This window comes from Ursus americanus, chromosome 4 (assembly GCF_024610735.1).
Source record: "Ursus americanus isolate L20-20 chromosome 4, mUrsAme1.1.p, whole genome shotgun sequence".
Classification (NCBI taxonomy): domain Eukaryota; kingdom Metazoa; phylum Chordata; class Mammalia; order Carnivora; family Ursidae; genus Ursus; species Ursus americanus.
This window is the reverse complement of record NC_142130.1, coordinates 91,097,263-91,117,971: the sequence shown is the minus strand read 5'-3', so window position 1 is coordinate 91,117,971 and position 20,709 is coordinate 91,097,263. Positions and strand designations below refer to the sequence as shown.

Here is a 20,709-nt window from a genome sequence, read left to right as displayed (position 1 = left end):
AAGCAGGGCCTGCTGCGGCCAGACCATCACCTGGCCTTTGGAATTAATTTGGAGGAGAACAAGATGCCCAGAGTAGATGGGCCACCTCGTTTAAGTTTGTGCTGTGTCATTGTGTTAACAAGAAAGTGCTTTTATGCATGGCAGCCTGCTGGTGCCACATTTGGAAAGGATGGAGCCCGTGCTGTCCAAATCATGCAGGGAGCAGCTCCACGAAACATCTCATAGACTGTAACCGGGAGAGCTTATATGGGCAGGCTATGGTGACCGTACAGCCCCAGGAGCCCACCTCGGAGGGCAGGGTCACTGCAAGTGTCCCATTTCTTTGAAAAGCATTAAAAAAAAAAAAAGGCTTTGATAAGAGACACAGGGGAGAAATTATTTGGTTATGCCATGATTGCCTTTCTGGGTTGGGTGGTATTTGCTGAGTCTTCTAAATCACAGAAATCTTAAGTTCTCAATTTTAAAAAATAATATTTATTTGTTTATATCTGATTAGCAAACCCTTCCAAAAAACACCTACTATGGGCCTATGAATTATCTTTCTCGTATACCAATTGCAATTCAACGGTCATATTATTAAGTACATAGGATATCTCTTATATGTGTATGTTAAACTTCCTTCAACAAACTGGTTTAAACATTTCATAGTCATACCAATTTACTACCTAACAGGGCCTAGTACAATCAGTGATGGAAATAGAACTTACCAGATCACTTAGGGATAATGGATGTAAAATGAGACACATTAACATGATCAAAGATCTCTTAATAATTTTCGGAGTACTGATGATTTTCGGTTTCAGTGGTTTTCAAGTAACTTATGGAATCAAACTAAACTGAAAAATAACTTAAAAAGGAAAAAAGAATTACAGAAAGGACATTCCAGAGTTAAAACTGGTCTTAACCATTGGCGACGAGGGTCTTCAATCAACTCATGGCTACTTGTGACTCTGCTTTTCGGCTCTTCGGGATTTCCATTGGTTCTGGGCAACTGCAGTAGGGGAATGAGGGAATTTAGTTACAGGACCATCTGTAAGACAAAACACAATTGCTTTGAAAGACTCACAGCACTGTTTACGGTAAAGGCCAAATTACTGCAAATTAGTGCTGTGCTTTCTGAAGGGCTGGGGCTCTACACTTCCCTCTTGAAGGGTGGGGGGTTTTAGACATGCTTCATGGTGTGCATGAGCCTGGCCAATCCAGCCTGTGAACATCTCTTCCCACCTCTGCATTCAGTGATGCTGGTAGCTTGATGTCAGCCGTAGTAAAAGCATTTACACCACAGAAATTGGCAGGTGCTTGGGGTGCCTGGGTGGCTCAGTAGATCAAGCATCCAACTCTTGATCTCAGCTCAGGTCATGGTCTCAGGGTCAGGTCGGGCTCCACCCTAGGTGTGCAGCCTGCTTAAGATTCTCCCTCTCCCGGGGCGCCTGGGTGGCACAGCGGTTAAGCGTCTGCCTTCGGCTCGGGGCATGATCCCGGCGTTGTGGGATCGAGCCCCACATCAGGCTCTTCCACTATGAGCCTGCTTCTTCCTCTCCCACTCCCCCTGCTTGTGTTCCCTCTCTCGCTGGAGTCTCTATCTCTGTCAAATAAATAAATAAAATCTTTAAAAAAAAAAAAAAAGATTCTCCCTCTCCCTCTGCTCCTCCCCCCACTCTCTCTCAAAGAAAGAAGAAAAGAAAAAGAAAAAAAAAAAAGAAATTGGCAGTTATTAGGCTACTTGCCATTCCCAGAACCAGCTGACCCATCACCCCCAGGAAAGGAAATCTGAAACTTCATGGATCTTTCCAAGAAGGCAGAGTTACATATTAAAAGAAAGAGGAGGAGAAGGAGGAGGGGGAGAAGGTGGAATGGGGAAAAATGGAAACCATAGGACTCTACGAAGATTGCAGAGCTGGTTCTGAAGAACCAGTGACTCCGGTGTTCAAGAGGGTCATCTTCCGGAAGAACCAGGGAGAGCGCATGGGGACCTCAAGGCTGTCCTCACAAGCCCCAGGAAGAGGCAGGCAGAGAGACAAAGCCACTTACCATCTTCTACCTCCAATCCATCCTGTACCTGCTTTCGCCCATGTAGCCAGCCTCTGCTCTAAACTCTGTTCCCACCTGACTTGCCATGATTCTGAGAGAACAGCAAAATTAGCTCTTTTCTCACTTGTGTCAATCAGCAGAAAACACTGAGGCAACTGAATTCGTTTCCTATTGCTGCTGTAACAAATTATCCCAGTCCAAGTGGCTTAATACAAGTGTACGATCTTCAGTTCTGGGGTCAGAAATCAGACTCACTGGGCTAAATCCAGGTGTTGGCCGGGCTGCGTTCCTTTCTGAAGGCTCCAGGGGAGAACATATTTCCTCACCTTTCCCAGCTTCTAGGGGCCACCTGCATGCTTGGTTCAGCATCCCTCCTTCCATCATCAAAGCCAGCCATGGCAGTCCAGGCTTTCTCACATCACATCCCTCTGATACTGACACTGCCTGTTTTCTACATGTAAGGGCCCTTGTAATGACATAGGGTCTACCCAGATAACCCATGATAATCTTCTTATTATAAGGTCAGCTGGTCAGCAGTCTTAATTCCATCTGCAACCTCAACTGGCCCCAACATTCACAGGTTCTGGGGATCACGACATGGACATCTCTGGTGAGAAATTATTTTGTCTATCACAGCAACACATATCTCCTAAGGTCTTCAATGAAACACCCTGGAAGTGACTTTAGAACTACATATATCTTTTTCTGGAGGGACCTAACCAAAGTGACTAAGCCAACCCCAGCCTCTTTCCTCAGCGACGGCCAAGGAAGTGTAGGGGTAAGACCACAACTGTTCTAGATACTGGGAGTGGGTTTATCGGGTACTTCTGTAGGTGCGAGTGTTTTCATCCCCTAAATGGTTAGTCTATCCAGACTTCTTAAAATTATGTCCGTAGTTGCTAGCTCTGCTTGGCTTAGATGGAGCTGGAAGTTCTCTGGTGCTTGACACTCTTACACACATGTCAAAGCCCGGCATGCAACAAGTACACCTAATACAGAGAACCAAGCATCCTTCTTGACACATAACACGGGTGTGTAATGGAAGACTTACAAATGTAAAAGAAGGTTAATTGTGCTGACATCAGGGGACTGAAACATGGCCCTGGCTTCCCCCTTCAGTGCCATTTCCCAACCTGTGTTATCTCAGGCATTTGCAAGGACTCCGTAGGATGGAGTGAAGCTGACTGGGGAGCTGGGGGGGGGGGAAGACTGAAGAAACATGGCTTCTGGGGTCATCAAATGTACTTTCCCACCAGGGAAGGAGCACATTTCCTTAGAGTTTGGGAGATCGACCAGAATTGAACCAACATCTCTCTCGATAACATAATTCAAATACGGTGTAATAGCGTCTGGGGGAGTAGATTTGAGGATTATTAGTTTCACTGCTTGGGAATGGGTCCCTGAGGAGACCATGCAGAGGGAGACCCAGCCCAACAAATTGTTGAACCTCTTTGGGTTTGCAGAGCTCTGTCAAAGGGCCCTCTGTGTCACCCACGTCTCTACCATCCCCAACATAAGGCCTCCTCCCCAAACCTCTAAGCCACCAAGTCAGCCAACATTTTCTAATAATCATTTCCTACATAAAATCAACAAGGGGAAAAATTCCTCCTCAAGCACATGTCTAGATGATTACATTTCTCCTTGACAGAGAATTATCAGTGACGGCCCCATGGCTCATAAGACTGTAGAGATTGCAAACCTCTGATTAATGGGGTAAGACAGATTGTTGATATTCATGGAATTCAATATTCCAACCTCAGGCCCATGTTTACAGCACATTGACTTGCAACTTTGAAAAAGGCCCTGCTTTTTTATGTTGGGTTATTAGGAGAGCGCTCTAGAATGAGGAGCCAAGCCAGCATGTCTAGTGGGGTAGCCTAAACCAAACCATGCATTTTAGGTAGTGATTTAGGATTTAAAACCCAAATAATGCATGGAGATACTCTGGCCACAATATTTTTCCTCTTGTACCTGCACCCAGGCCTAGATGAAACCCTTCGAAGTCTTGTGTGATCAACTTTTCAAAACAGCGTGGCACGTTTCTTGTTCAAATAAGTAGCAGAGAAGGTACCCCATGTGTCCTAGGCAGCGATCTTTGTTTCTTCACTTCTTTTATTTAAAAAAAAAATGAGTGAGTAAAGCATGGAGCTCGTCATGAAATGTGACTCCCCTAAAGAATGATAACATTTCATTCCACATTTGTGTGGCACCCAAGCTCATGGTTAGATGAGGGTGACCGCTTTCATTCCCATCATCTTGTTATGGCTTCAAAATCACGCTGTGTTATTATTTGCCCCATTTTGCAGAGGAGCTAAAGGAAGAACAGAATGAATAACTTACCGTAAATTACCCATGAAGTCAGGGTTATGAGAATTCCCAGGCTAGTGGGCTCACCACAAAACTGCACTGCTTGACAAATAGACAGTGTGCCAAGCACAAGCCAGCTCTCCATCCCTCACGATCACTGTCTACTTCCCAGGTGGGAAAGAGGCCAGATGTAATTTGCTCATGCAAAAAGAGCAAGGAATAGGTAGGGGGTCGTTTGAATATTTTAAAGATAAGAGAGAAAGTATTTCTTTAGAGGTTACTGAAAATTATTTTTTAAAGTAAAGCTGATGAGTAAATCATAAATACAAGATGACACAGGGGTTGGAAGCTATCCATGATGGAGGATTGGTGGGGCTTTACATTAAATGGATCCTTTTCCTCAGGAATACTCCAGAAGTATTGTTATGTTTTTAGAGCCAGAACGTGGGGGGAAAGTTTAGTATTTAGCTGAAGGATGAACAGAATTATGAAGGGGATAAAGTTTATCCTTGAGCTTTTCCTACTTCCCCTTGGGTCTCACCTCTTTGCCGCGGCCAACTTCCTGTCCTTGGGTTGTCCTGGTGACTCATGTCTGTTAAGAGGGCCCCACAATGCAGGTCCCATGGAAAGCTCCATTGTCCCAAATTTCCCACCCCCATGAGACATTACCCATCCTAGCCCTATTTCTTCAGAGTTTCTGTTTCTTACGTGAAAATGGTTGTGAGGAGGGTTGCCTTGGTGGTTCAGTCAGTTAAGCGTCTGCCTTCAGCTCAGGTCATGATCCCAGGGTCCTGGGATCAAGTCCCACATCAGGCTCCCTGTTCAACAGGGAGTCTGCTTCTCGTTTTACCTCTTCCCCCCTGCTTGTGATCTTTCTCTCTCTCACTCTCTCTCAAATAAATAAATAAAATCTTAAAAAAAAGAAAAAGAAAAAGAAAATGCTTGTGAGTGGATTAATCAGAGAAATTACCCTGTGGATTACATTAGCTAGATGGTATGTCACCTCTTGCAGATAATAATAATAATGACACTCTTCACTGCATTTTCATGCATGGAGAGATTTAAGAGTATCATGGAAGGAATGCAAAGAAAATGAAAAAAAAAATGATATGGAGCTTCAGCCATTCAAAATAGGATTTTGTACCAAAACAATAAACTTGAAAGTCAGGTGTTTTTGAGAGAAAGGATTTCCTTGCTTCTTTTCTATACCGTTGACATATCAAGAGCCATGCACGGAGGACTAAACCATAGAGTTTTATATTCAGAGGGAAGGAGGGAGTGGTGCCAGCTCCTTCCAGCCCTGGAGGATTGTGAGACACAGGCAGCCAACAGAAGGAAGAGTGAGTAGTGAGATGTGTGTGTCCCAACTCATCTCCCCTGACAGAGACCCAGAGAGAGGGAAGTGCATTCACTAGTTGAGGAAAATACAGAAGGCAGAGGGGTTGGTGTGCTCTGTGCTTGGCGGACATCACTCTGCTGGGTAGTTCCTCACCAACATAGAAGGCCCCAGAGAAACCAAGAAGATAGAGGAACATTCACTGGAAGAGAGAGGCTAGTGGCACTAACTGGTGACTAAGCTGAGTGGTGGACAGTGGCTCAGTATGGTGGGCACCACGTGACCTGCATTAGAGGATGTCCAGAGGTAGATGGAGGCCATGGCAGAGTCCCTATCTCAAGCCATGGGATGGGGTCACCTGGTCCCAACCAGTCAAGAAGGTTTCATAAGCCATAGACATCAGCTGGCCAACTCTTCACCAGGGAGAAACAGCCAGACCCTCCCATAGACCTGTATTAGTACCAGGTCACTGCCCCAATGCCTCCACAGAACATGTGCCCTCCTCCTCCCTCCATATGCCCAGATTTCACCTCAGAAGGGTCAACGGAGTGAGGATGGAATCACACAGGTCAAGTTAAACCTCTGGAGACTGTTTAAATCAGTTCCACTCGAGTGGGTCTGCGCACTGGAACAGCTCCTCAAACTGTTGCCATCGTAGGCTGACGTAAGTGTAAAAACTTTGAGGATAAAGAAGATGTGGTGTGTACACACACACACACACACACACACACACACACACACAATGGAATATTACTCAGCCATCAAAAAGAATGAAATCTTGCCATTTAAAACAATGTGGATGGAGCTAGAGAGCATTATGCTAAGTAAAATAAGTCTGTCAGAGAAAGACAAATACCATATGATTTCACTCATATGTGGAATTTAAGAAATAAAACAGATGAACATAGGGGAAGGAGAAAGAAAGACAGAGAGAGAAGCAAACCATAAGAGACTCTTAACTATAGAGAACAAACGGGATTTGAAGGCAGGGGGGAGGGGGAGGGGGGCGGATGGGCTAGACGGGTGACGGGGAGTGAGGAGGGCACTTGTGGTGATGAGCCCTGGTTGTTATATGTAAGTGATGAATCACTGAATTCTACTCCTGAAATCAATATGTCAACTAACTAGAATTTAAATAAAAAATCAAAATTAAAAAAAAATAAAATCATTAAAACTGAAAAAGTAAAAATAAATAAAAACATTGAGGGTGGACATTCAGAAGTTCCTGTAGAAATTTGACAGAATAACTTTGTTTATTGACATAATCATAAAAACAGCTTGTGCTTTGTGTCTTATTAAATTTTGTTTATAGTAATTCATTTCTATTGGATTTTATGAACGTATCTGCAACTCGTTGGAAATTAAAAACAGCAACAAAAATGGTCCCTTACCACAAGTAGCTTGAGAAGCACAGGGTTGTGGATGGAACGAGGTTTTAAACCAGACTAAATACATTCTTTTCCCTTCAAATCAGCGAACAGGGACTTGTAAAGGAAGATCAGATTAGTTTTGGGGAAAAAAATAAAGCAACGTTGCAATGTTTTCTGCACGTCTGAACTATAACGAGAATACGTATTTTCCCATTTTTACCCCCACTGCATCTCCCAGGCCTTTTCTTTGGTCCCAGGACATCTGGTCCATTGAGGGCACACATCTGCAGTGCAGCTCGGGGTGGGATGGGGGGCTTCTGGCTCTCCTTGGCGTCCTAGAGAGCACCCCTCCCCAGGCCCTGTCAGCCCTTCGGGGTGTGTCCTAAGGGGTAACCAGTGTGGGACTTCAACACCAGTAGGCTGCCAGATTTGACTCAAAGGTGCAGAGCTGGCCGAGCTGGTGGAGCTGGTGAGAGCAGAGTTAGGAGAACATATGAGCCTGATATCCCAGCAAAGTGCAACTTCACAAAACAGAGACCGAGTTCTGAGTTCCGGAAGCTTCCATTCCAGGGCGCCATGATCACGGTCTTGGCCTCGTCAATGACAATCATTTCAAAGACAAGTATCTGTTCGCAGATCCTATATAGAAAAATCCAGTTATCAGACTGGTTGTTACAGAAGAATATTCTGGAATTTTGAGAATGCCTCACTTTCAGATAGACCTATTTACCTCTGAGTCCCTTGAATAGTGTCCTCCCCAAACACATGTGAGTGATGTGTTGGGGATAATTAACTGAATTTCTCCAGAAGTGACGGAAAACCTCACACGTACTCATCCAGTAGGAGCCTCTTCAACGAAACCCCATCAGACACAAGGAAGATATTTGGCCAAAATTGGAGTAAGCCAATGGGGAAGGCAGTCCCATTCACTGACACTTTTCTCAGGAGGACAGCTGTGGGTGAAGAGAGTTCATAGTAACTGGTATGTCTAGTCACACAATGCTGTTGTAAGTGTTTTGATACGGGTCATCCCGTTTAATGCTAACAGCCACCCACAGAGCCAACACCACTCTCTCATGGATGGTGAGACCACACAGAGTCCAGTTAGGGAATTTGCCCAAGTCACACTCCTGGCCAGTGCAGAGCTAGACTTCCAAGCCACATCTGCTGGACTCATAAACTGCAGTCTTCCTACCTCTTCCGTAGCCTGTTGACCATGGGACTTGATGGAGTGGCCTGCAGGGTCCGTGGCTTGCTCCTATCGGGGTGTAGACTTCTGGCCGTGGTCACCTCCAGCCCTGGCCCAGCCCAGTGCAAATGGGAGATTTTCCTGCCTGTGACGTAGGCCAGTCGATCAAGAAAATACCGGAGGACACACTTGATCAACTAAGGACTCCAGAGAAACAAACGACAAGTCCTTTCGCTCTGAGAAGGTAAACTGGAAGACTTAGTAAGTGTCCCCCCAGGGTGAGCTGTAGCTGCCACTGTCCTCTGCCAGCCCGTAAACAAGGCGGCCACACTCAGCATCAGGAAGTAAGGTAACGAAATTACTCACACCCACCAGACAGCTGGGACCCCTGGGAAGTGTGTTTGTCGGAACACCGAGAGTTTAGGAGCTGATGTTTTCGGGGTGGCTTCTCTGGGGATAAGGCTGGCGATGCAGGTGGGAAATGCTCTAAGTAAAACTTCTTAAAATTTCTAATCCTGGGGAAGGCCAGCTCAACCCCGATTTACTGGGCAGAGTGACCTGGAGGTGTGTGCACACACACGCACGCACACGCGCACACACGTAAGCACGCGTGCACACGGCCCTACAGAAAAGCAGAGGAAGACGGCTTGTATGTTCTCACTTGCAGTCTTGGAAGCTTCCGTTAAAGTTAAAAATGCTAGGTGGGACCTGCACGTCTTTGGAGACCGTCACACACACACCACAGACCAGCCTTCACTTAGGATAGAGAAACGGCCTGTAGCCCGTGGAGCTGTAATGAGCTGGCTTTTAAGACGGCCTGGAAAAGTTCTTTGCAAACTCCACATATATCCATCACCCTAGCAAGCCCCAGTGGGCTCCGGCTCTCCTTTGGTTTTATAAACCATTGCAAACCTTTGAATGTTTGAGAAAACTTATGACCTTGGAACACGTTGCCTGTTTTCTTACAACTTAATGAGACTAAATCGTTGATAAGTTCTGTTTTGAAGCCTAATCGTTCACCCCCTGGGCAGGATGCAGGGAGCCAAATCCTACTTTCCATGGGACGGATTCCTGCACCGAGGGCTTTCGAGGGTCATAGGCCCACAGCCCCCTCCTCTGGCTTGTATTCTCCAGCGATTTCTGGCAAAGCCACGGCGGTTTTAGCCTGATGTATTTTGGCAATTTGTTTGAAACCCCTCCTAATACATTCCAAATACTGGAAAAGCAGCACTCTAGCTAGACAGCGTTCTTACGGGTCTTCTAGAAAGCGGCGTGGTTAGGGCCCTCGGAGTTAGCCATAGGTGGAGGTATTCCTTCGTTCACTTGGCAAATATCCACCGATGGCTCATAGCCTGCCAGGCCTCTGGCTGCTCTGGGGGCCCCTGGGGATGTCAGAGGGCCTGACCCTCACTCTCCAGGGGCCAATACTGTGCTGGGATGGCCAGTAAATGAGGAAACATTTCTACAAACATCGAAGAGTTTGGCAAAAGGCATTTGCGGCTGTATTTGGGGGAGGCTTCGGAACCGGAGGGGGTCATGGGGAGACATGTTGGATTTTGCAGATCCCTCCCAGCCTGCCTCAGGCCCTCCGATGCCGCAGAGGTAGGGACAGATCATAATCGGTGTTTATTAAGTGCTTCCTGGGTCATAATACATCCCTTGGGGGGATCATATAAGCCCTTGAGGAACTAGTGGAACTAGTAGTAGGAAAGGTTGGACATCCGCAGGTCTGCACTGCTGGAAACACGGTAATGCAGTGGTTGAAACACCAGAATCCCGGTTCTCACCTCAGATCTCAGGTTCACCATCTCAGCTGTGTGACTTTAGGCAAGTTTCTTAAGCTCTCTGTGCCTCACTTCCTCCATGTGTGAAATGGCAATCATAATAGCATCTATCTTCTATGAACGCTGTGAAGAGAAACACTTAGAATGAGGCAGGCCTAAGTAAATATTGTTCTACTAGCCTGGTCCTTAGGGGGGCGGGGGTTGTGTTGCTGGGGTGCTGGGACTGGGCGGCACCAGGAGGCAATCAATGTCCTTCCAGGAAGGAGCGAGCAGGAGCCAGGAGCAGCACTGGAATTACTGCAGAGAGCCCAGGAGCAGCGGCTGGGCCCGAACCCCCCTCACAAGAGCCGCCAGGCTCCTACAGTGTTGAAATGGATTCCCCTTCCCACTTCACCTTCACCTTCCTCCTGCCCCTGAACCATCTTCTTCAGGAAACCAGGAGTCCAGGGAAGGAAAAAGGAACACGACCGCAGGCACTGCCAGTCAGCTCGAAGGGAGGCCTTCCAATGGATGGGCTCCTCTGAGACCACAGCAACCTTGAGACAGAATGCCTCTGTCACCTCTCGAAGCCTCTGGAATTGTCAGCACACATCCAGCCGATGCTGGAATAGCTCGTGTTTGTGGAACACCGTCTCTCAGGCCTGTGCCCAGGGCTGGGCGTCTTACCTCAGCAGGCTCCGGGGCAGCAGGACAGCGGAGGCACTCTGTGTAGAGACCAGGGCGAGGAGGGGCCTCAGCACCCCCAAAGCCCAGGCAGCTAACATGCCCAGGAAAGAGCCGGTGAATGCCAGAATCAGTCAGAAGTCCCAAAGCTCAGAGCAGGAAGGGGGCATGAGCAAGGCTTCCTTCCAGTGGAGAGATCAGGTTTTCAGGGCAGAGACCGCACCGTCCAAGATCGGCAGACATTCCCATACATTTATTTTAGCAAATGCAGGCGCCCTTTCCAGTTCAGTAGGGGGTTTTGTTCCTGTCTTGTTGTGTGATAGAGATTCAAACGTAGCTTACTCCGTCAGTCAGGAAAAACCAGCAGTCGCCAAAAGTAGGTTGTTTTTTTGCTCAGGTGAGCCTTCATCTAATTCAACCATGGCCATCTCTAGAAGGCTGACGTGAGAGCTTTTGGGTAATAATTTCCAGCAAATATCAATAGTGACCCTTTTAGGATAATGAATCCTGCAGCAGGTCAACTCGGCTTGGCCAGGAATGCAGCCGAGTGCCCATGGGTTTGCCCATTTAACACAAGCATCAGCTCCCCCTTCCGCACGGAACATCTTTTAAAGAGGACGGGGATTCGGAAAGTCCACGTTGCCTGTTCGCGTGGGCAGGAAAAGCACATGCGGCTTTGCGGTGGCTGGAACCGTTCCTACTTTATTGTTTCTTAAGGGGCATCAATGAGGGTTGGCTGCTGAGAAAAGCAACTACCGGTCTCCGTATCTTTTTTATGACTTGGGAGAATTTTTCTTCGGAAGGCGTTTCAGAGGTACCGTCTAGTTTTCCTGCGTTTGGCTCATGCCAGCAGGCTGCTTACAAGAAGACCCCGTGACTTGGTGCCCGCTCTGAAGCACGTAATCGGTTGCAAATGTTTGGGAGTGGACGGCTGATGAATGGAGTAACTTTATCACTTCGCTCATTTTTTACTGTGAGCAAACTGTCGAAATCTCACATGAGACAAGCTCCTTCCCTACTTCCTCCCACCACCCCCACCACCCAGCAGCCCTTTTAAAATGATGAAAACAGCAGCCAAGAGGGATGGCGCGTCTGTGGCTGGGGCGGCAGGACCGACGGGATCATGGTCAACGCTCATCTCGGCCGCCGGACAGAGACAGTTGAGCTGAGCTGCTGTCGGTGTCAGTGATCTTGACAGCGAGTGAGAATTTCACTCCACATCCTTTTTCTTTTCTGGTGAAACTTGTCCCCCGCTGCGGGCCAAGGCACATTGGGGGTCTCCAGGAGGGGCCGTTACGAGGCCGCTGGGTCAGGGTCACCACCCCAAGGTCATATCTCCGGCCCGGATCAGACACGCAGCCTCCCTGACTGCTGGGACCCATCGGCTCTCCAAATAATGGGCTGGCTACGATCCAGTAGTGTTTGTGGTGCCTCCAGCCTGGGCCAGGGACCCTGCCCGAAGGTGGAACAACATGAGGCTGGGGCCTCAAATGCTAGTTTGCGGGCTGAAGAAACTGGGAAGCTAGAAAGTAACACTATGTGTGGGTGGGCCAGCTGTGAGAGGACGAGGTCCAAGGGACAAAGCCCGTCTGAGGACCCCCACATGTCTGCCTGGACATCTCCCTGGGGGCCACTTCTTCCTCCCAGTGGAAAGGCCCAGGGCCGGTCTGCCAGGTGCCAGACCCCCGTGTCTCTGTGTTAGTTTCCTGGGGCCACTGAATAAAGCGCCACGGATCAGAGGGCGCAAACAACAGACAGTTATTTTCTCATAGTTCCGGAGGCCAGAAGTCTGAAATCATGGTATTGGCAGGGCTGGTTCCCTCTGGACGCTCTGAGGAAGAGTCCATTGTGCGTCTCCTCTGTAGCTTCTGCGGTTGCCAGCAACCCTTGGTTTTGCTCAGGGAGGCATCACTTCAATTCGCAGGGCCTTCTCCCGTTGTCTCTGTGTGTCCCTGTGTCTCTAAAAAGCCTTCCTCCGAAGACATCGGTCATATTAGATGAAGGGCCCACCCTACTCCTGTATGACCTCATCTTAACTAATTATATCTGCAAAGACCCTATTTCTAAATAAGGTCACAGTCTGAGGTTCTAGAGGACATGAGTTGGGGTGTGTTTGGGGGTTGGAGCTGGTGAATTAAATTAAGAATGTGCAGATTATAACCCAAGGTCGCCAGGAAGCTCCCTCAGCATCTGAGCTCCCACTTGGGGGAAGTGAAAGCCATGGGGTCCTTTTGATTGAAGGTGCAATGGCAGTACACCCACACAAAGGAAGTAAAGTCACAAGATTTATTACTTACACGTCCCAGAAATGGGGGTGGGGGTGGGGAGGGAGGTAGTTTGCAATGAGCCAGGGGAAGGATTGTCCTCTGTCCCAGGTCCCAAGCAGGGAGGATACAGACAGCAGGGTAGCAAACACCTATTACTTACAAGGTGGTTGGGGCTGAGGTCACTAACTTTATATCGGGGCAACCCTAAGTGGTTATTATTTTATTTTATTTTATTTTATTTTATTTTATTTTATTTTATTTTTTAAAGATGCACTTATTTATTTTAGACAGAGAGAGAGAGCTTGGGTGTGGGGGGCAGGGGCAGAGAGAGAGGGAGAGAGAATCTCAAGCAGACTTCCCGTTGAGTGCAGATCTTGACGCAGGGCTTGATCCCATGGCTTGATCCCACAACCCTGAGGTCATGACCTGAGCCGAAATCAAGAGTCGGACGCCTAACTGACTGAGCCACCCAGGCACCCCTAAGTGTTTATTTTAAAAGGTGCCCCGGAAAAGCAAAGCAGGAACATGGGGCAGGAATCTTAAGCTCAGGCCCTTATCTACATGTCAGACTCGGGTTGTGAGCACGGCTATCCTGCTATAAAATGCCAGGACAGCCACTCCAAACAGCTGTTTTCTCGTCACCGGGGCCACCGCTCAGCCCACCACAGTCTCTGTAGGGAATGTGGCTGGTGGCACGTGCATCTCCCACCTAGCACGGTGGCTGTGGCTGGCATGAGGAAGCAAGCAGAGAGCGTGGGGTGGGGACCTGTGAACAGGTCACCAAGAACTGGAGAAGGCCAGGATAAGGACCGAGTCCTACAGAAAGGAAGAGGGAAGAACCAGGTGGGAGCAGATGATCCAGGGCCCGTGGTGGAGGTGAGATCCCAAGTGGGGACAGCTGAGTATAAAGGGCAGCGATGGGACAAGCGCTGGGCACCCAATGCCACGGACCCAACTTTCCAGAGACCACCTGAGAAGCCGTAGCAAAGGGGAGGTTAGACCACCTCTTCATTGATCTCTCTTGATCCGAAGACTTAGCAAACCACTTTCCTTAGCAAACCACTCAACCTCTCCCTCCACTTATAATTATTAAAACTCTTCCTTGAGGTGCTCGGATGCAGAGTAACTGCGAGTTTATTCTATCTGCTGCGGCCCCGTAAGAAGTGCCACGCTGGTGTCGTTGCCATGACAACAGCCAAGCCTCCCAGTGCAAAGGCAGCATGTCTCGTCTATCTCAAGGTCACTGGTAAAACATTCGATATATTTTCAAAAGAAAATTTCTTTTAATTCACTGAAATTTGCACACAGCTTGGACCACGTAGTGCTTGGGGGGGATTTAGAAAGGCAGTATCTTCAAATCAATCAGAATGCAGGGTTGTCACCGGTCCAAAAGGCAGCCTTTGATGACAAAGATCATTCATTCTTTCAGCCACCCACCATCGAGGAGCCAGGCGGGGTTCTGGGCACTGGGGACAGAGCAGTGAGCAGTGCAGATGGAGACTTACTGCAGCTTACAGTCCGGGAGGGAGAGGGGTGTTAGAGAATGAGCAACGTGCATGGGCTTCAGAGAGCCATCTGTGCTCAGCGGGGAGATGAAGCAGGGTGGGAAGAGAATGTGTGTGTGCCACGAGGCCAGGGAAGGCCTGTAGGTGGGAAGTCGACCAGGGGAGGGCTCCCCAAGGTGACACTTGAATGAAGACCCAAAAGGGAGAGGAAATTCGCTGAGTGGAGTCCAACCTTGGCTTCGGCATGCTTACCTGGGGCAGGTGTCTTCTCTGGCCGTGGCGAGAGCCTACAGCCCCACCCACTGTGCACTTACGAGCAGTCATGTGGTTGACTGGAGTCTCTGAGAGCAGCCGCCCCTTTCCCTGCTCAGCCTTGCGCTGGTACGCCGCCACAAGCAATTCCCACGCCACCTGCCCTTCCTCTGGGAAGCATTCTGGAGGAGCTTGCTCTCTGTAGAAAGAGAATGAAGGGAAAATGTCCTCCAGGGTCTCTGCGGGGATCTCCTGGGGAGGCCCGCACACCTGCCAGTTGCTCTTCGGCTTTGGCTGGGCCCTCAGCCTCTCGAGGGCGGCTCATCTTACCCAGGAGCACACACATTACTTCTACTCATCAATTCACTTTTCAACACCAAATATATCTTTCTCGTTTTACAGCATTTTCTTAGAATTCTACCACTTTTGACTTCAACAAGAATTCTCGGTAGCTGAGAGATGTGTGTGTGTGTGTGTGTGTGTGTTTAATGAACACAGTGTGGCTTGAAGCAAACATCCTTTTTGTCTCCATTTCTGCTCCTGCCAACAGAAATTGCGGCAAGATGGACAAGTTAAAAAAAAAAAATCCAAAAATTAATCATCTAGACATGGTGACATGTGATCAAGTGGGAATCCCATTCCACAGACATTATCAAACACCTTGATAATTGAGGCATTGTGCATGGTTTAGGGATTAAAAGGAAGAAAAAAACCCTCATAGTCTTGCTCTTGGGGGCTCGCAGCCGAGTTCAGTACCAGACATTTAACAAGGCCACTATTGCTGTTGCTTAGCAACTGGAATATGTCCAGGGTATTATGGGAGCCCAAGAAGGGGGCATCCAATGCGGTGCGGGGTCACTGTAGTCAGGGAGGGCCTTACCTTTGTAGAGAAGAGAACCCCACACCCCTCTCATGTGTCGGCTTGGAAGGAATTATTTGTTGTATTCACCTGTTGTCCTGGAGACTCTCCTAGCTCCCCCACCCCTGGGCTCCCACATCTGCTGACCAACCTCAGGGGGTAATTAATTCATCGCTTGAGCATCGGGGAGGTCTGCCTTGCTCCACCAGGACCAGGTGCGAGAGGGGAGAAATGGAAAAAGCTAAGGTGTGATCAGGGTACCTATCCAGGAATGCCCTCTGGCAGAGACCAGACCTGGCCACACACAGGCCCCCACCCCTGGCAAAGTCACAGAAGATTCCAGGCTGCCCAGGCCACTTCTTCCACATCTTGGGGGTGCCTCCACTCCTCCCACCTTGTCTGCTCTTCCAAGAGTGCCTTATAAAGTACTTAGTGGTACACACTTCTGGGGCAGGGCCATTTCTTTTTTCCTTTTTTTTTTTTTAAAGATTTTATTTATGGGGCGCCTGGGTGGCACAGAGGTTAAGCGTCTGCCTTCGGCTCAGGGCGTGATCCCGGCGTTGTGGGATCGAGCCCCACATCAGGCTCCTCTGCTATGAGCCTGCTTCTTTCTCTCCCATTCCCCCTGCTTGTGTTCCCTCTCTCGCTGGCTGTCTCCATCTCTGTCGAATAAATAAATAAAATCTTTAAAAAAAAAAGATTTTATTTATTTATTTGACAGAGAGAAAGAGAAAGCCAGCAAGAGAGGGAACACAAGCAGGGGAATGGGAGAGGGAGAAGCAGGCCTCCCAGCGGAGCAGGGAGCCTGATGCGGGGCTCCATCCCAGGACCCTGGGATCACACCCTGGGCTGGAGGCAGACGCTTATTGACTGAGCCACCCAGGAGCCCCGGCAGGGCCATTTCTGTTACTCATTTGGTCACTTGGTCAACAGATACATGTTGACTTCGAAGTATGTGCCAGAGGCTGCTCCCACGGAGCTTACAGGCCAGCAGGGAGACAGGCATTTACCACATAACTGCATACACAAAATGAAGATGCACCTTTCCAAGTGCTAGGAGAGAGAGAGATCCCAGGACCCAACAGCCTGTAAGGAAAGGATGTGACCTACTAGGGGAGTCGTTGAGAGCTCTCTGGAGAAGAAGAGCTGACATTCACTAGGAGAGAAAGGAAGGAAGGCTGTGTCTGGTAGAAGGAATAGCATGTTCAAAGGCCCTGTGGTAGAGGGCAGCCTGGGAAATGTGAGGGACTAACAGAAGGCCCTGTAAGCTGCAGCTGAGAGGCCAGCAGGAGCCTGGAGGGTGAGGAGAACACAGAGGTGGGAGGGCCTTCGAACCCCCCAGAGCAGCAGCCTCTTTGCTGGACCTGTTGGAGAACTGGTAAGGAACTTGGAAAGCAGCGAGGGGCTCACCTCTCTTCTGTCACCATTTAGAGCTTATCATAGCTATCTCCTTTGGAAGATCAGGCACAGGGCAAGTGACTTCCGTGGGGTTCATGGCTACGAGCCATCTGGGCAAAGACTCATGTCAGGGCTGGGGTCCAGTCCCCACCTACACTGTGGCGGGCAAGGCTGCTCGTCACTCCCACGCCTCCCTGCCTGCCCCCGGGAGACCTGCTCCCTGCGTTGAGGGCTCATTAGTGTCAGAAGCTTGGCATGGGGACCATCTCATTTAACTTCACTCTCCCACAATTGATCCATCATGCCAGGACTAGACGGCCGCCCCTCCACATGTTTCTCATTCCCTTAATGGCCCCTGCGCTCTGCAAGCCCCATTCGGTGTCTGACAGGTTCATGGTGTTCTGGAAAGCCCTTTCCAAAGGTTCTTACTGGTCTCCTTACACAACCATTTTAAAAGCTTTTGTTTTTTAATAGGAATTTTGTGTTTTCTGATCCTTTGAAAATAGTCACGTATTCCCTGTTATTCAAATATACTCTCTCAAGTAGGTAAGACACGCATACATTATAATATATAAAAGACATGAAGAGAAATATGGTAAAAAGTAAGTATCCCACCCCGTCCCCAGCACCCTCAGCTCCTCTCCCCAGACACAACCACTGTTGACCAGTTTCTTACCGGTGTTCTGCATAGGTCCCATGAATACACTATAGACCACCAAACCTGCTGTACTTAGGACACTTTTTAAGTAGAAATGCAAGTTTTTGCTTTATTCAAACTTAATTTCCTAGTAATTTTCTAGCTTGGAAAATACTCCCTTAGGAGTATTTAGATGAGATTTCCCCACCTCAGTACCAGTGCCATTTGGGGCCGATCACTCTTTGCTGGGGGGGCCGCCCCGTGTGTTGAGGGCAGCATCTTTGCTTCTACACATTGGATGTCGACTCCAACTGCCCTCCACCTCGTTAGGACAACTAAAAATGTCCCCAGCTATTGCCAAACGTCCGCAGGCGGGAACAGGCAAAATCACCTCCAGATGAGAACTACTGACTCGCTGTGGTTACTAAGGACGTACTCTCCGGCTCGTAAGAAAAAGGGTCTGGGGGACTTGCAAAGATTCAAAGCTCCAATAGGAGTAACTATCAATGTCAAAGATCGCCTCCAGGTCGAAAATGATTGAAGCTTGGCGATGGATATATGAGGGTGCATTGTAGCACCTCCCTATTTTGTGTGTTTGAAATGTTTTCTAATAGCAAAGATAAACATTTATATTATGCTTAAAATTTTTCATAATAAAAATGATTAATGAGTAGGCTGATGAAAGTGGGACAGAGGGGAAGGAAAGCAGAGGCAGCGAGTAGAAGGCGAACACGAAGTACGTGTGCCTAAGATCTTGTCCTGAGAGTCCCAGAGCCGACCCCAAGATAGAGCACGCTCCGTTAGAAGCACCGGTGGCTGGCGATAAAAAAGAAGCCAGTTGCTCAGAGCCAGCACAGCTCTCCCCAGTAATGACAGAGAGAGTATGGGGCAGTGGCCCTGACCCAGAATCAGCAGAGATACACATTCCTCCAGCTCCTCTGGAAATGTTGCATCGGACTCTAGCATGGGGCCTGAGAATCTGTTTTCTTTCTTTTTTTTTTTTTTAAAGATTTTATTTATTTATTTGACAGAGAGAGAGAGACAGCCAGCGAGAGAGGGAACACAAGCAGGGGAGTGGGAGAGGAAGAAGCAGGCTCCTAGCGGAGGAGCCTGATGTGGGGCTTGATCCCATAACGCCGGGATCACGCCCTAAGCCGAAGGCAGATGCTTAACCGTTGTGCCACCCAGGCGCCCCGAGAATCTGTTTTCTTAACCAGTATTCTCTAGAAGTGGGTCAACAGGACAAGATTAACATGCAGCTTCGTGAAAGTCATTCTGCAGGGAATGAAAACAATGCCCCCCACCCCCAGCTCTCTGAACATCTGGATTCACCCGAGAATACACTTCAGGGTAGCCCCGGGTTGGACAGCCTCGGAAATATTATTTCTCTCCAAACTTTCAGAAAGTCCAAGGTTACAACGTCTGTTTCCTGGAAGGCAGCTGTTGAGGGGAACCCATCTAGACTGGCCTCACTGGCTCCTGCAGCTGGAGGGAGGCCTTAAGCCTTCGTGGAAACACTGACCATCCTCAGAAGAGGATGGCTTTAAAATTTCAAAATTTCAGGCCATGATCTTTTTAACTGGAAAGAAGTTGTTAAACTGCTCATTGAAATGATAAAAACATCACAACGAAGTACCAACTGAACCCTCAATTTTTGAAATATACCTTCTCATAGATAGAGAGTCAAACACAAAGTAGAGGCAGTACAAACGTATTTCAAAAACAAAACAAAACTTTGGCCTATTTTTTTTCTGAATATTTAAGAGAGAAAAAAAATGAGGATTGAGTGATCCAAATCCTTGAAGATTCAGGCAACTTTAAGAGAACTGTGGGCACAAGGAGCTCATCTACTTAGGGAAACTGCAGTCCTGTGCGTACCTGTCAGCCACTGAAAGTGGCACGTTTGATGGCTGTCTTTGATCTTCTAGAGGGATAAGGATTCTTTGGGCTCCAAACATACTGCATTTATACCTGATACCAGGGTGCAATGCCTAATTTCTGGTGAAGAATCATCTGTAACAAGCAGCCTTAAAGACCTGGGGACCGAAAGGCTGAAGGCTCTTTACCCAACCTACGAATGGCCCCCTGCATCGACTACTACCTCATTTCTACCCATTCAATCCTAAAACTCCAGCACTGCTGAAAATACTGCATTCGAATCTCTACTTGCTAGAAATCAGTTCTTAAGCCTCCCAAATCTAAGAAACTCTCATCGCCCTAGTTTAAGTGTAGAAAGTGCAGAAGGTGGCGGAGAGCAAGAGAGACATACCAGGCAAGAGGGGCCCTGCCTCCTTCCTCTCTCTCCAAGGTTTAAGAAATGCCTCAAACCCCTGGGCCCCTTGAATTGGTTTGAGGCTAGAGAGCCATTTACTTTTCAATTACCGAAAGTCATGCAAGCTTTTTTGCTTGATATCCACAAACACTACAGCCAATGCCTCCAGCAAGCAATATGGCACCCGCTGCAGTAGCTGGGATTAATAGCAGAGAGCATTGTGGTTTTGCTATTAAGTTACTTTCAGCAATTAGTAAATTTATTGTCCTAATTGTTTTCACATGGCTGCTCTATGCACATGCCTTACCTCGAGGATGTCCTTACAGTCTTGCCCCTGTCATCATATTTCAGCGTGATCGCTGCCCATCTCTCCAAACTGTCCAACCCCATCAAAAGCTGATTTGCAGTCAGGTCAGCAGGAAGGAGGAGGAAGAGTTCATTCTGAAGTCGACGGCATATTTGGATAAAACACAGAGAGATTTCATTTTGGCTCATCGGGGGTCTGAGACTGTTCTCTGGGGGGAGGGAATGGCTGTCCATGGTGAATGCACAGGAAAGTCCAAATTCTCCCCAGTCTTGAATTTGCTGCCCTTCCAAATCCCAACTCCAACCCCACTTAATCCTTCTATGGAAACAGTCAGGTGGTGGGGGCAGGGATGACTTTCTCGGGCCCAGGACAACTTTGTTCTAGTTTTGGTGGCTGAGTCAGATTTAAAGCGTGCACAGAATCCAGCCAGACCTCCCTGTGGATGGGGGCGGGGTGCCCGGGAGTCTTGGCTCTCCCTGGCTCAGGACCTTGATTCCCTGGCACCCTCTGCCATGGAAAGGTCATTATCCTT

At 48.3% G+C, this 20,709-nt stretch overlaps 1 long non-coding RNA gene across 1 annotated transcript; it reads right to left on the bottom strand.

Annotated features, from left to right (window-relative positions):
- Positions 1-494: 494 nt before the first annotated feature.
- On the bottom strand, positions 495-20,485 carry LOC148110296 (uncharacterized). The gene is made up of 3 exons (XR_015724109.1): positions 20,178-20,485; positions 14,705-14,903; positions 495-1,030 (listed from the first exon to the last, which is right to left on the bottom strand). It is a non-coding gene; the product is annotated as an uncharacterized LOC148110296 (long non-coding RNA).
- Positions 20,486-20,709: the final 224 nt, after the last annotated feature.